The following is a 14,967-nucleotide window of genomic DNA, read 5'->3' as shown; positions in this document are numbered from 1 at the left end:
AGCTAGGTCTTCCCCGTTTTGACAGAGGGGCGTCCCCTCCACTAGGACACACAGAAGATGCTTTCATGACCTGTGTCCTGGAGCCAAACCGGTTGTTTTTTCCTCTCTACACTTGGAAGCAAATATTCCTTTCAAGCAAAGAACTCATGCAAGAAGCCACAGGCGAGAAGAGCCTCCCCGCGCAGCTGTGGTAGGTACTCGAAGGTCTCATTGTCTCCTCTCTCTGCGGCTGTTCTGCCTGCCTCAGGAAGGGATTCATATTCTCAGTGAGATTCCTGTAGGCCATGGCTTTCTGGTGCACCCCTGAAGGAGAGCTTTTCCTTTACCCCGAAACCCATGTATATCTCAAGGCAGGACAAATACTACAGTTCAACTTTCTCATGAGCAAACCTTGACAGGTGTTAGTTTGAGGGTGAATCAAATTTGGGCTCTCCTAGCTAATGCCGTCCTTGGCAATTTTCAGATCGACCGGGTAGTGGGACCAGCTATTCAGCCAATTTTACCACCCCATTTCTTATTGCCTTTGTATGGATATCAGCAACATCTCCTGTCTGAAGTTCTGGATTACACTGAACTCTTGTATTGCACCATTATACAGATCTGGTCTCTTCCCTATTAATGATGCAATTAGCCACCAGTAGTGTGCATTACGGCTTTGTGAATTTCCTGTAAACAGTCTCCCTCAGAGAAGATATGTGGAAATCTCCTTGGTACCCTGCAACCAAGCGCTGTAATTCTCAACGCAGTACCTGTCTTGCAGCTGAAACAAATCAATAGCTAAATGTGACTGCAGCTAGATTACTAACTCAATCTTCTGGTCTCCAAGGGAGAAAGAGGTGCAAACTTTAATACCGAGAAGCCTGCTGAACCAAGAGTGGGAGCTGTATTATTGGTAAGAAGAAATCTGCTAGGAAGGGAGATCCTAGTTTTGGAGAGCGTTTTTGTATTTTTCAAATTTATCTTTTTTTAAAAAGGATTGTTTGGCACTTATTTTCTGATCCTGTTTTAGAAATTGGTAAAGGGTATTGAATCATAGCCATCAAAACTCTTTGTTCTGCATGTAGCCGTTTAAAGAGAATATACTTTTCCTGCTGAAGAATTTGGAGGAGCGAGGTATGTTGCTCCCAAAATAGGAAGATTGCCTTTGAAGAATTAAACTTTAAGCTCCACATACATCGTATTAAAGCAAAGTCACCTTAAAGCGAAGATTGTCAGCTTTGGCTGCATATTAGAATCACCTGGGGAGCTTTTAAAAAATACTGATGCCCCAGGCTGGCTACCAGACATTTAATTGGGCCAGGGTGGGGCCCAGGTGTTTTATTAAAAGCTCCCCAAGGGATTCTACAGCGCTTCGAGTTTGCGAATTGCCTTAAACAGACACAATAGATTTTAAGGTTTCAGGATTTTGTTCAAGCTGAATGCTGCTAAAGTAAGAATGTGTCATGCATAAGATGGGGGAAGGGTAGGGTTAGCTAAGGAAACGGGAGAAAACCTTGTCGTTGAGCCCTTCTCTGATCACTGGTTTAAAATCCAGCCCCCCCCCCCATCTCTCTCTCCCTTCCCTGCTTTGTCTCCCTTTATGTGATTGTCCATCTGAAATATAAGCTCCATGAGAATAGTTTGGGACCTGTTTTGTTCACACTTGTATGCCTAATGCCTATTAGGGAGAGCCTAGTACACGGTGGACACTTAAATATGTTGAATGAATGGGCAAATGCATAAATAAATGAAAGCAATGTCAGAAGCAAGTTTTCCTATTTCTTTAGCAAGCAGTTCCTACCGTAAAAGCCATACGAAAGGTTATCTTTAGCTGACTCCATAAAACATCACAAAGTACTCATTTGATTAAGGCTTTTTTTTTTTTTTAAGATTTTATTTATTTGCGAGAGAGAGAATGAGAGACAGAGAGCATGAGAGGGAGGAGGGTCAGAAGGAGAAACAGACTCCCTGCCGAGCAGGAAGCCCGATGCGGGACTCTATCCTGGGACTCCAGGATCATAACCTGAGCCGAAGGCAGTCGCTTAACCAACTGAGCCACCCAGGTGCCCTTGATTAAGGCTTGGATTCAAATATATGTTTGCCAAAGGAGAGAAAGAATATGCTGTCCTTAAAATGATCTAGGTCCTGTGACAGTAGTAAGTCTCCCTGTATATTAAATTAACATTCAGATTATACTTTGAATTATAGGTAGATACACCTATAGGGAGAAAAGGAGGGAAAGGAAGTAGTGCCAACTATTTGATTCCTGTGACATATTTTTCATTGTACATTAATTAGCATTTGGGTTTTATACATTATTCTCGTGAGCTTGATTAACACAAGTGCACTCTTGAGCGGTGAGCGGATTCACCTCTGCCCTCCATATGTGACTCATTCAGGTTTCTGAGTCTTCAGTGCCAAGTGTTAGACCTTGGACCAGAGCAAATCCACCAAGGTCGTGAGCATAACCCTGTGAAGCCATTTCCACCTCCACTTAGAAGAGACTTAACATTTCAAAATTCATACCACGTTTTAATAAACACAAAAATCTCTCAATGTCCTTGATTGAGACTTCACATTTCTAAATACCTAGGTGAAGATCACGTCATAATGTGCTTTCTCAGACGACACAAACTGGCCCCTTCCCCACCCTCACGCCCAGCCCCAGTGATGCGGGTTTGTCCCCTTGGGTGAAAATCACGGCTGCGATAGAGAGCCCTCCTCCAGCACCCTGGCAGGGTTGACGAGTCCTCTGGCCTTTGGCTGTGACAGGCCCTTGGGATAGTGGACCAACATCTGCACCTTCAGTACTTCTGTGCATCACTGTTAGCTGCTGGAAGCGGGAATCCTTTTCAGAATAGACTGATTAGAAGGCTGCTCTCATTCCTCCTTAGTCTTCAGAGTTCTGAACCCGGAATAAACAAAACAAAACAAAAGCCAGAAGGCATTTCCGCTAGTTTGGTCTACAGATGGATTGCTCTCCCTGCGGCTGGGGGAAGGGAAGGAAACTTGAGCCCTAGGTTGAAGACACTCGGGACACCAAGAAACATCTGCCTTCTCTTTCAGAGTCTCAGGGCTTTCTAAGCTTTCATTTTGCGTAGCTGTCCTCAGATCATGACATCATCGGGAGCCTTAATATTAATGGCAGTAATAACAGCAACAACAACACGAAAGTCCTTCCTGGACATCATTGGCTCCGCAGAGGTACGGTGCTCGGTTTCTGGTGGCTGCACGCAGTGGGTGCTCAGGGAAGGACAGTTTGTCAGCTAGCAGAGTCTCTGTCGAGGGGGACCTTGCTGGGTTTTGTTCCCCCTCGGTGATGGCACTTTCCTCTCTTACGAAGTCCTTGGCTCCCCTTCTATTTACCCTCTTCATTCCCCTAGAACTGCTGCTCCGTCATTAACATGCATAGGAATCACCTGGGGATCTTGTTAAACTGGAGATTCTGATGTAGTAGGGCCCCGCATTCTGCATTCCTAACAGACTCTCATTAATGACAATGGTGAGGGTACATACCGCAGGTGAAATGTGGCTAGGGTGACTGAGGAACTGAATTTTAAATTTTATTTAATTTTAATTAATTTAATGTAAATAGTCACTTTTGACTGGTGGCTACCGTATTAGACACTGCAGCTCCAGAGGAGGGACCAACCAGCAAACTTTTTCTGGGAAGGGCCAAAGAGTAAAGGCCTTAGACTTTGTGGGTCAGATGCACTGTTACAAATATTCAACTCTGCCACTGTAATGTGAAAAAAAAAAAAAAGAAATACATAGACAGTACATGTATATAAGCCAATGGGCACAGCTGTATTGTACTAAAACTTCATCGATAGAAGCCGGTGGTAGGCTGGATTTGGCTTGTAGGCCGTGGTTTGCAGACCTCTGCTTTAGAGTATAATTTGGTGATGTTAAAAGAAAGATTTAAAAAATAACCTGAAGCATATTCCTGAGACTGAAATAAATGCCTTTCTTTAAATTTAAATCTGAATGCATAAAACATTAGTTTTGCTTTTAATCCATAAGAACTCTATAAGCAAATTGTCTTTTAAAAATTGAAACCTAATGTTCTATGTTATTGTATAAAATTATTGCCCAAGAATGTTTATTACTGTGAGTTTATTGGATAGCTAGCTGTTCCACACACACACACACACACACACACACACACACACACTTTTTGTATGCGTGGTTTTTTTTGGTCTTGCAATCTTCAATACTGTTGCCATTCCTACAATGTTAGCAGGCTCTGTGTGCTAATTATGCAGTGAAATACTTCTGAAATACTAACCTCTCAACTTGACGGTTGTGGGAGTGAAGTTACTTTCTCTTGGTATGTGTATTCTGGACACAAGAAAAATGTGTGTAGTCGGTTCCTGTTAATCTAACTGCATTTCTTTCTTGTTGTTGATTTTCACGATAGCTGCCTGAACTAATATTTTATGTATTTTTTATTAAGTTGGAAACATTTTTCCAGTTATGTTATCCATCTTGAAATGATGAATGTCATGCTGGGGCATTGTTAGTTTGCATCATTAACCATTAGAAACAGTGAGGAGTTATGGAGTAATCTCTCATTGTGCTAAGTACAAAATGTTTTTCTCTAAAATGAGCAATCTAAAGATAATCACATTTTATAGATGCAAATGATTTCACATTTCTTATGAACACAATCTGTGTTCAAAAATCATTATTGTGCCAGTTTAATAAGCCATTACACTGAAATGGCTGTAAATGTGTTTGGTGCAGATGATAAATATTAATGGGACACTGGTCACAAGTCACACCTCTGGTCTAGTAAGGAATAGTTGAGAACTACGGTAAAACAAGATGGCTTTAGTTGAGGAGTATGCTGGCACTTCAAGGGGTGAGATCCTCCAAAAGAATTGACAATATCTATACATTGCCCCCAAAGGCAGTCAGTGGTCCAAATCACAGTTTCCAAAGATGATGCAGGGAAGTTGTGTTCAGTTGGGGCTGATACTGATATTCGAGGTATGCACATTCTGGTGGAAGTGACAAGGTAGCAGTTACCTGGGGGGTGCTTGGCTGGGTCAGTCAGTAGAACATGCAACCTGATCTTGAGGTTGTAAGTTCAAGCCCCACGTTGGGTGTAGAGATTACCTAGAAATAATTTTTTTTTAAAGATTATTTATTTATTTATTTGACAGAGAAAGAGAGAGAGAGAGAGCACAAGCAGGGGGGAGGGGCAGAGGGAGAGGGAGAAGCAGGTTCCCCACTGAGCAGGGAGCCTAATGCGGGGCTCCATCCCAGGACCCTGGGATCATGACCTGAGCCGAAGATGGATGCTTAACGACTGAGCCACCCAGGCGCCCCTTAAAAATAAAATCTTAGAAAAACAAAGAAAAGGTAGCAGGCACCTGGGCAAAGGAGATCCTTGTAACCAGGCAGGTTACTGTGTCATGGTTAACTTGGCAGGGGGAAGGGTGGGGCCTTCTAAGAGCCTAAGCCTTGTATGCTATGGTTCAAAATCTTTCCAGTGAAGAAGTTAAGTAGTTATCACTAGAGTCTCGGCGTGTCAGGTGGGATCCAGTGTAAAGACCATATGGGTACCTGTGGCTCTAACCTAGGCCTTGTAGATCTTAGCTTTAGGGCACATAACTACTCTAGTCCCCATTTGCTTGTGGAGATGAGGCTTCTAATATCTCACAAGGCTGGAAATAAGGTAAAAATAATGTAGGTTTCAAAACTCAGGACAAGACCTGTTGGGGACCTTTTATGTTGCAAGCTCCTGTACCCCCTTTAAAACTCAGGACAAATATCTTCTCATCGTTAGCATTCTCTAGTCCTCCTTCTCTTTGCCATCCTCTTCTCTCTGCTCTCCCACAGCTCTTCAGGTGTAGTTCTGTACCCCTTCGCAGTACTGGTGCTGCCTTGCAACTGACTTTATGTAGTTTTCTCCCCCATTTGACCGTGAACTTCTTGAGGCCAAGGACCATCAAGTCCAGCTCTGTATCCTCAGTACCTACCTGGCATCTGACTAAGGTAGATAGTAATAAAGACAAAAAGAAGTTTGAATTTGAGTATCAAAAGCCAAATGATAATTATTCAAAAATAATCTTATTATAAAAGTAAACCAGGGGCGCCTGGGTGGCTCAGTCGTTAAGCGTTTGCCTTCGGCTCAGGTCATGATCCCGGAGTCCTGGGATCAAGTCCGGCATGGGGCTCCCTGCTCAGCGGGGAGCCTGCTTCTCCTTCTGCCTGCCGCCCTGCCTACTTGTGCTCTCTCTCTCTCTGTGAAATAAATAAATAAAATCTTTAAAAAAAATATATTTTAAAAAGTAAACCATTTAATTGAAGAATATTTTGAAAATGCATTAAGTAAAAAAGAGCATGGTATTTTTTATAAATCTGAAATTACATTCAACACAGATTAAGCCTGCTTTCCCACTTTCTTATCATGAGCATTTCATTCTGTTATAACTTAAAAAAAAAAAAAGTGTTCTTTTTAACTGCTATGATAGAGATATTGGTGCTTACTGAGCATTCGCATTTGGCCCTGTGCATTTCCCATCCTCTCTGCTGTTAGATAGGGCTACATGATTAATTCTGGTCATTGGGCATAAGAAAAGAGGACAAAAATCAGGAATAAACTTCTGGGCCAAAGTGTAGAAGAGTCAGCATGTGCCATCCACCAATTTATTTCTTTTTCTGCTCAGTGATGGGGTCATTCTATGGTGGATTTTCCACCTTTGTGTCACAGTGACTGTGGAACTGAGATTCCTGCTACTCCATGTTGAACAGGGAGCACAAGTGAGAAATAGACCTTTATTTTGGTGAAGCCACTGGAATTTCTAGGTTAATTTGTGACGACAGAATAACCTCTTCTCTTCTCACTAATGTAGGTATATTGAATAGTATTATATGGATAGATCATGGTTTGACAACTCCTGATAATTTTGAATTCAGTTCCTAGAAATGAAATTACTGGGTAAAAGAATTTGGAGCTTTTCAAGGTTCAAATATATTTTGTAAAATTTCCTCTCAGAAAGATAATGCCGATTTATATAGTCTCCTTAACAGTACATATGAGTGCTGGTTTCACCATGCCTCACCAAATTGGACATTATTGTTCTTTAGAATACTTGCAAATGCAAAAAAAAAAAAGAATACTTGCAAATGCGATAAGGGACCAATCATATTGGCTTCAAATCTGGTTCATTTTAATAACAAAATGGCCATAATACTGACAGATTTTCATTGGAATGGTTTCTTAATGGGTCTTGATTTCATGAGCCTCAGTAACTTGAGGATGGAGGTAGAACCGATATAGTACAATGACTTTTGGAAATGAAATAGAGATGAATCTGCCAATATAACCAGTGTTATGCCAGGGCAACAATAACAGAATTGAATCATTACATTTTTTCCTGGATTTTTTTCTTTCTGTCCAGACATTTATTCCTAAACTATGAGGAAAAAAACCCCCAAAAAACCAGGATGGCTGATTTTCTGAAACACCAGGGATTCTAGTACAGCTCATTGCTGTAGCCTCTGCTTATGAAAAACCAAAAAGATTCCTGACTCTTTCACTGAATCCCACCCCGATGATTGAAGAAACATACCTTGCAATGGCAGAGAATCAAAAAATGGATATATTCCCATTAAATGAACAAGGTCATGAATGAGCTGTGTTTTGAATGCCTAGGTACATAGTAAATAGTCATTAAGTGCTTGGAGAAAGGAAGGAAGGGAGGAAGGTGGAAGCAGAAGAGTCATGTGTCATATCATAGCTGGAATAAGAAGGGAATGAAGACATCATCCTGTGTAAGCACTTCATTTTAAAGTAAACTCAAAGTAATGAAGTGAGTTCTCTAAGGTCCCAAACTCAGAGCTAGGGAGTAGAGTGGGACCCAAATCCAGGTCTTTCAGCTCCCATCCAGTGTTTCTGTAGCATTGAGTAGCTGGTTGGTATTCCTCTGCCACCTAGGTAAATTTGGTTGAGAAGCATTCACTCAATAGTTATTGAACACCTATATATAGGAGATCGTGGTAGATTCTGTGAATTCATAGGGATCTCCCCATCCAACAGGGGAGACAGATGTGAAATTAAACAATGAGCTTGATAAAAACTCATGCAGGATGGTGTTGAAAAAGCCAACGGAGTAGAGAGGCTTTCCAACTCGGTATTAGGGAAGGTTTATTTGAGAAGCTGGCTTTTGCATTGAGCTTCCAAAGATTTCAATAGCAAGAGGAAGCAAGGAGAGGTACTTTAAACTAAGAAAATGCTAAAATAAACAAAACTTTTGAAAATAATGCACATGGCACACCCTCTATCTTAGGGTGATAGTAGAGCTCAGTGAGTAAGAGTTGGTTTGAGTGCTAGCTATATTGCTTACTGGTTTTCTGATCTTGTAATTTGGCTGAATTAATCAGCTCAGTTCAAAGGAACAATTTTACTTTCCCCCCAATAAATCCGGTTGTGGTTTCACCTCGTAGAAACAGGGCCTTATTTAAGTAGATCTAAATATTAAAAATAATTTCTGCCAAAAATAAGACTGCATTAAATCAATGATTTGTGAACAAATTGCTTATTATTTTCATTTTTCCCCTTATCATAGAAACTGATAGGTATCAAAATCTATTCCATTTATTTATAAAACCATTTCTCACACATAAGCGGCTATACATGAACTAAAAAAAAAGAAAAAAATCTTAAAAGAATAGATTCTGAGAAATCACATACAATTTTCATGAAATGATATAGAAATAGCCCCCAGTACTAGCAGATCACAAGAAGAGAAAGATGTGTGTGTGTTTTTAAATTTAGGAAGCTGAATAAAATGTGCTTAAATGTTAAACTGAAATTCAATTTCTTTTAATGATGTTTTCCTTTATAATCGTGCACAGGGCAGCAGGGCAATGCTAACTATGATGGTTAATTTTATGTGTCAACTTCACTGGGCCACAGGGTGCCCAGATATTTGGTCAAACATTATTTTCTGGGTGTTCCTATGAGGATGTTTTTGTATAAGATTAATATTTAAACTGCCAGACTGAGTAAAGCAGATTTCTCTCCCTAAAGTGGGCGAGCCTTATCCAATGCATTGAACAAAAAGACTGATCCTTCCCTGAGTAAGAAAGAACTCCTTCTGCCTAACTGCCTTTGAATCAGGACACATTCTTCTCCTGCTTTCTGGCTCACACTGAAACATGGGCTCTTCTAGGGTCTCTAGCCTGCTGGCCTCCTGACTGTAACTACACCATCAGCTCTCCTGGGCCTCCCACTTGCCAACTCACCCCGCCCTTCTTGGGACTTGTCAGTCTCCATAATCATGTGAGCCAATTCCTTATAATAAATCTCTTTATATGTGTATACCCTGTTGGTTCTGTTTCTCTGGAGAACCCTGAATAATACCCTAACTTTCCTCATTAACCATTAACATAAGCTATTTTGTCCTGAGCTTAAAGTTTTAGCTAGAAAAAAATGTGCCTATAAAACGAGAAGTGTAAATATAATATACCAAGCCTGGGTATATGAACCATTGCTTTTTTTTTTTTAAGATTTTATTTATTTGGGACACCTGGGTGGCTCAGTCCGTGAAGCGTCTGCCTTCGGCTCAGGTCATGATCCCGGGGTCCTGGGTTCGAGCCCCGCATCAGGCTCCCTGCTCAGCGGGAGGCCTGCTTCTCCCTCTCCCACTCCCCCTGCTTGTGTTCCCTCTCTCGCTGTCTTTCTCTCTGTCAAATAAATAAATAAAAATCTTTAATTAAAAAAAAATACTGTTTCCTACTAAGGACTACACATATCATAGACTTAACTACTTGCATTTCCTGGTAGGTATTACAGAGTAGAAACTCTATCCATCTTGAGTCCAGAGACCTGGGTTTAAATCCTCCCTCTGTTGATGATATGCTATGTGATCCTGGACAAGTCTTTTTCAATTGACTCACGGTCATTTTCAGATATTTAAAATAAACTTTAAAAAGAGGTCCCTCTGCAGAGTTGTCAGGAGGATTCAATAAATGAATGTATATATAGTGTTAAGTGTCTGCCTTTGGCTCGGGTCATGATCCCAGGCTCATTACCAAGTTTCTGCATGCTTGGCAAACTTCAGGAGATTGCACTTGGGTACCGGAACTGCCTGGCTAGTTTGAAGAGCTAGAAGCACCTGAGAGTTTTACCACCTCTACTGGGGCTTGCCCATGGGCAAGGGTTGGCAGGCGTGGGAGGTGGGATAAACTCTGAAGTGTAATTGTTTCTCCAGTGTTCCCCTTGACATCAGGATGAAACTGTGCCTTTATTTGAAATGGCACCCTGTGTGGCTTCCTTCCGCTTCCCTGTCCTGCTTCCTCCAACTCGCCTACTCTTTTCTCCTGGGAATACTTCCTTAATAAATCACTTGTACTCAAATCCTTGGCTCAGAATGTGCTTCTGGGAGAACCTGACCTAGGACACTATGTGAGTGCAAGTGCTCTGTAAACTATAAATAGGGCGACTGTATGTCCTTGTTTGCCTGTGACAGTCCTGCTATATGTCTGTTGTCCTGGTCTACTTATTAATAGCACCTTATTTCACCTACAGAAACATAAATCTTAAATCTTTAGTGTAAAGCACTCTAGAGATGCTTGAGAAAATAGGAAGTGAAAATAATGATCACAAAAACAATTGAACTCAGTCAAGCAACTCATTTACCTAATTGCTCCTAAATCAATGATTTGTTTGAATTGGCATCATGTAGAAATTACGAGATTATGAGTACTGTGATTTTTTGAAAATAACATTCAGAGGGTGATATGCTCCTTATTACCTATAAGATGGATATGAGAATAAGAAAGTACTTTGAAAACTAATATGCTTTAAAAGTGGATATCAGCAAAAGTATTTATTGGTAAAAGTAAAATTAGTTAGAAATTTTAGAAACAGTACAAATTCTGATGAATCATCTTTAAAACCATATATTCTGTGTAAAATGAAATCATTATAAAAGAAAAAAGTAATCAACAGTCATATTAATAACCATGGTAATAATTTTTTATTCTCAACATTTTCAGGTTTTACTTATAAGTAACTTTCAGGGTGCCTGGCTGGCTCAGTTGGTAGGGTGTGTGATTCTTGATCTCAGGGTTATGATTTCAAGCCCCACATTGGGTGTAGAGCATACTTAAAAAAAGTAATAATAAATAATAAGTTTCACTTCCAAATAGGTATCAAAAGAGATGCCTCAAAGCCTTAGGCCACTCACACAAGAGCATAGAAAGTTCATTTGCGAGGCAGGACAGTGCCTTGTGGCTTTGTGTAGATGTTTGTTTTGCTAGTTGGCAGCTAACATGTTAACAAGGGTCAGGATACTTCCATGGACCTAGGGGCGCCTGGGAGGCCCAGTTGGTCAAGTGTCCAACTCTTGATTTAGGCTCAGGTCATGATCTCAGGGTCATGAAATCAAGCCCCACCTTGGGCTCCATGCTCAGTGGGAAGTCTGCTTGAGATTCTCTCTCTCTCCCTCTCCCTCTGCCCACTTGCACTCTCTGTCTCTGTCTCTCTCTCTAAAAATAAATAAAATAAATCTTAAAAAGGATTCTTGGGTGAACCTAAATTACTATATCAACATTTTCCCAGCTGATGGACTGAGTGAGACATAAAGCTTATTTCTCTCAAATTGTATTGAAAGTCTAGTATATACTGATTAACATTTCTTTTCTGTAATTTAGAGTCATGACGCTCATCACAACTCTATATTACATTAAGGTAGATTGCTTAAGTCTCCTTATGGTAATACAGGAATTTGTGCTAAGTATCTTCAAAGAAACTATTGCAATTAAGTGTGAAAAAGAGACCTTATGATATCTTCTCTAGCAATTATTAGCCTCTTGATATACTTAAAATTGTGACTTGCTGATGAGGTATTTATTTGTTCAAAAAAATCCATTAACATTTATATAATGATCACCTATTATGGGCCAGATACCATGCTGGGACTATAGCAGTGAGTAAGACAAACACAGTCTCTTTCCTCGTGGAGCTCGTAGTCAAGAAAATATGCCTACTAAAATTGTTGCTTTGTCATTCGGCTTGGGGTGTGTGTGTGTGTGTGTGTGTCTGTGTGTGTTAAAATATAGGGGGCTGGGGACGCCTAGGTGGCTCAGTCGGTTAAGTCTGCCTTCGGCTCAGGTCATGATCCCAGGGTCCTGGGATCAAGTCCCACATCAGGCTCCTTGCTCAGTGGGGAGCCTGCTTCTCCCTCTGACTGCCACTCCCCCTGCTTGTACTCTCTCTCACTCTGACAAATAACTAAATAAAATCTTTAAAAAATAAAAAATAATAATAAAATTTAGGGGGCTTACTTTTAACTTTAAAACTATATAATTGGACAAACTTATTATAGAATGATAATTGCATAAACATTTCACTTCTGCAGAGACTATAAGTCCTGGTCCCAGTGTGGTGTTCTGATAAAATAGCTAGTGTTTTATTCACTGTTGACATGCTTGGTTTTAATCTTATACCTCCAGTGTAGATTTTGTTAGTTAGGAATTCAAAAAAGCACTGCCATTGGGGTGCCTGGCTGGCTCAGTTGGAGGACCATGTGACTCTTGATCTTGGGGTCGTGAGATCGAGCCCCACATTGGGTATAGAGATTACTTAAATAATTTTTATTTTTATTTTTTATTAATTTTTTTTTTTAAGATTTTATTTATTTGCGAGAGAGAGAATGAGAGACAGAGAGCATGAGAGGGAGGAGGGTCAGAGGGAGAAGCAGACTCCCTGCCGAGCAGGGGAGCAGGGAGCCCGATGTGGGACTCGATCCCGGGACTCCAGGATCACGACCTGAGCCGAAGGCAGTCGCTTAACCAACTGAGCCACCCAGGCGCCCTTTACTTTTATTTTTATTTTTTAAAGATTTTATTTATTTATTTGACAGAGAGAGAGAGAGAGAGAGAGGGAACACGGCAGGGGGAGTGGGGGAGGGAGAAGCAGGCTCCCCACTGAGCAGTGAGCCCAATGTGGGGCTCGATCCCAGGACCCCAGGATCATGACCTGAGCCGAAGGCAGCTGCTTAGCTGACTGAGCCACCAAGGCACCCCAAAATAAATAATTTTTAAAAAGGCATTGGCATTATGGGCTAAGGAAATTCTCATCTTACAAGTAAGTCTCTTCCATCTTGACCTGTATGGACAGTAGCTTAATTCCAGAACACTGATTTTTACCAGTCCCCGATTGGACAGTGATACAATATTATTGTTGCAGTTCCCAAAAGATATTACTATTGGGGGAACCTGGGTAAAGGGTACCCAGGATTCCTTGTATTATTTCATATGACTGAATGTCAATAGGCAATTGTATCAAAATAAAACATTTAATTAAAAAAAACAGGCTAGTAACTGGAATGAGAATGATCTCCTCCTTTGTCCCCTCAAAACTCTATCCTATTTTTATAGATGATACTATCTAAGAACAATAGTAATAGTGACTTTTTTCAGCAGTAGGATATAGATGCCCTGATTATGAAGGCATATAATGTAAGAACTGTACTTACACTGTAAGAAAGAACAGCTTGATTCCAAATGGAAACACATTCCTTAAGAGCATCCTCTTTAAAACCATGAATAAGATGTGACTTGTTTGCTTAGACTCTAGAGCAGGAGGCCATGAATTTACTTCTCACCTAGGGGCTTTATATTAACACTAATTCCTGGCCACAGATTTCCCATCTTCCTTATCTGGTGATTATCTGGCAAATGTGTATCTTTTATCATGAGAGAGAAAGGGTAAGGAACTGAACAAAACTTCAAACCTTGCAGAATCTTGTGCAGAGTAAAAAGTTTCTTTTTATTTATTTTTAAAGATTTTATTTATTTATTTGAGAGAGAGAGAGAGAGAATGAGAGAGACAGAGCATGAGAGGGGGGAGGGTCAGAGGGAGAAGCAGACTCCCTGCCAAGCAGGGAGCCCGATGCGGGACTCAATCCCGGGACTCCAGGATCATGACCTGAGCTGAAGGCAGTCGCTTAACCAACTGAGCCACCCAGGTGCCGGTAGAAAGAGTTTCTTGAACAGAGGCCTAATGTTTATACTTGCAACGTGGTCATCAGAGAATAGGACTGAGTCTTCTGCTCCTAAACAGGTGTCCATCATGATTATCTTTCCTTAGTCTCCCAAGTTCAACAGTCATAAAGTACAAAGGAATCAGGTGAACCAGCCCAGAAGAGACACTCAGTAAATGTTTGCTGAGTGAATTAGTGTTGCATAAAAGATTAGATAGAGAATAATCAGCCATTCTAGTAATTAAGTCTGAGGGAGCTTATGAATAAATCGGATAATATCAGATAATGAAAATGAGTGACAGAGTTGACAGTACCTACTTTAGACTAGATTTTCAGGGAAATGACTCTCTGAGAAAGTGGCATTTAGCAGAGATTTGTATGGTAAAAAGGAAAAAGCCATGTGAAAATGGCAGGGCAAGAGAAGCACAGGCATAGGGAACAGAAACTTCAAGGTCTCGAGGCCAGAACGATCTTGCCTAGTATGAAAAGGAACAAGACAGTGCGGCTGTGACATGTTGAGCAAGGAGTAGAATAACACTCGATGATGCAAGGCTTTGCCGTCCTTGGTGAAGAGTCTGACTTTTATTCTGAAGGCAATGAGAAGCCATTGGTGGGTAATAAACATGAAAATGACAGTCTGAATTGATTTCTCTCTTAGGTATCAGAACACCTATCTGTACCATCCCCATTGTTGTGACTGCCAACTTTCCTTGGCTCCCAGAGCCCAGGACCACGAGAGGTGGACATTCCCTACTCTCATGTGGGTGGTAGGCAGACACCTTTAGCAGTACAGTTTCCATGAAGGTGCAGTATATTGGACAGACTTGAGTTTGAGTACTCACTCTGCTGTTTCCTAGCTGTGAGGCCTTGGCCAAGCTACTTAATCTCTCCGATTCTTATTTTCTTCATTTCTAAAATAGAAAAAAAAAGTATTTTCTCCTTGTTGCTGTGAGGATTAAATGAGTTAATGGATGAAAAGTGCTTA

The sequence above is a fragment of the Neomonachus schauinslandi genome, chromosome X, assembly GCF_002201575.2.
Source record: "Neomonachus schauinslandi chromosome X, ASM220157v2, whole genome shotgun sequence".
NCBI lineage: Eukaryota > Metazoa > Chordata > Mammalia > Carnivora > Phocidae > Neomonachus > Neomonachus schauinslandi.
The sequence above is the reverse complement of the archived record's forward strand: the minus strand, read 5'-3'. Positions refer to the sequence as shown.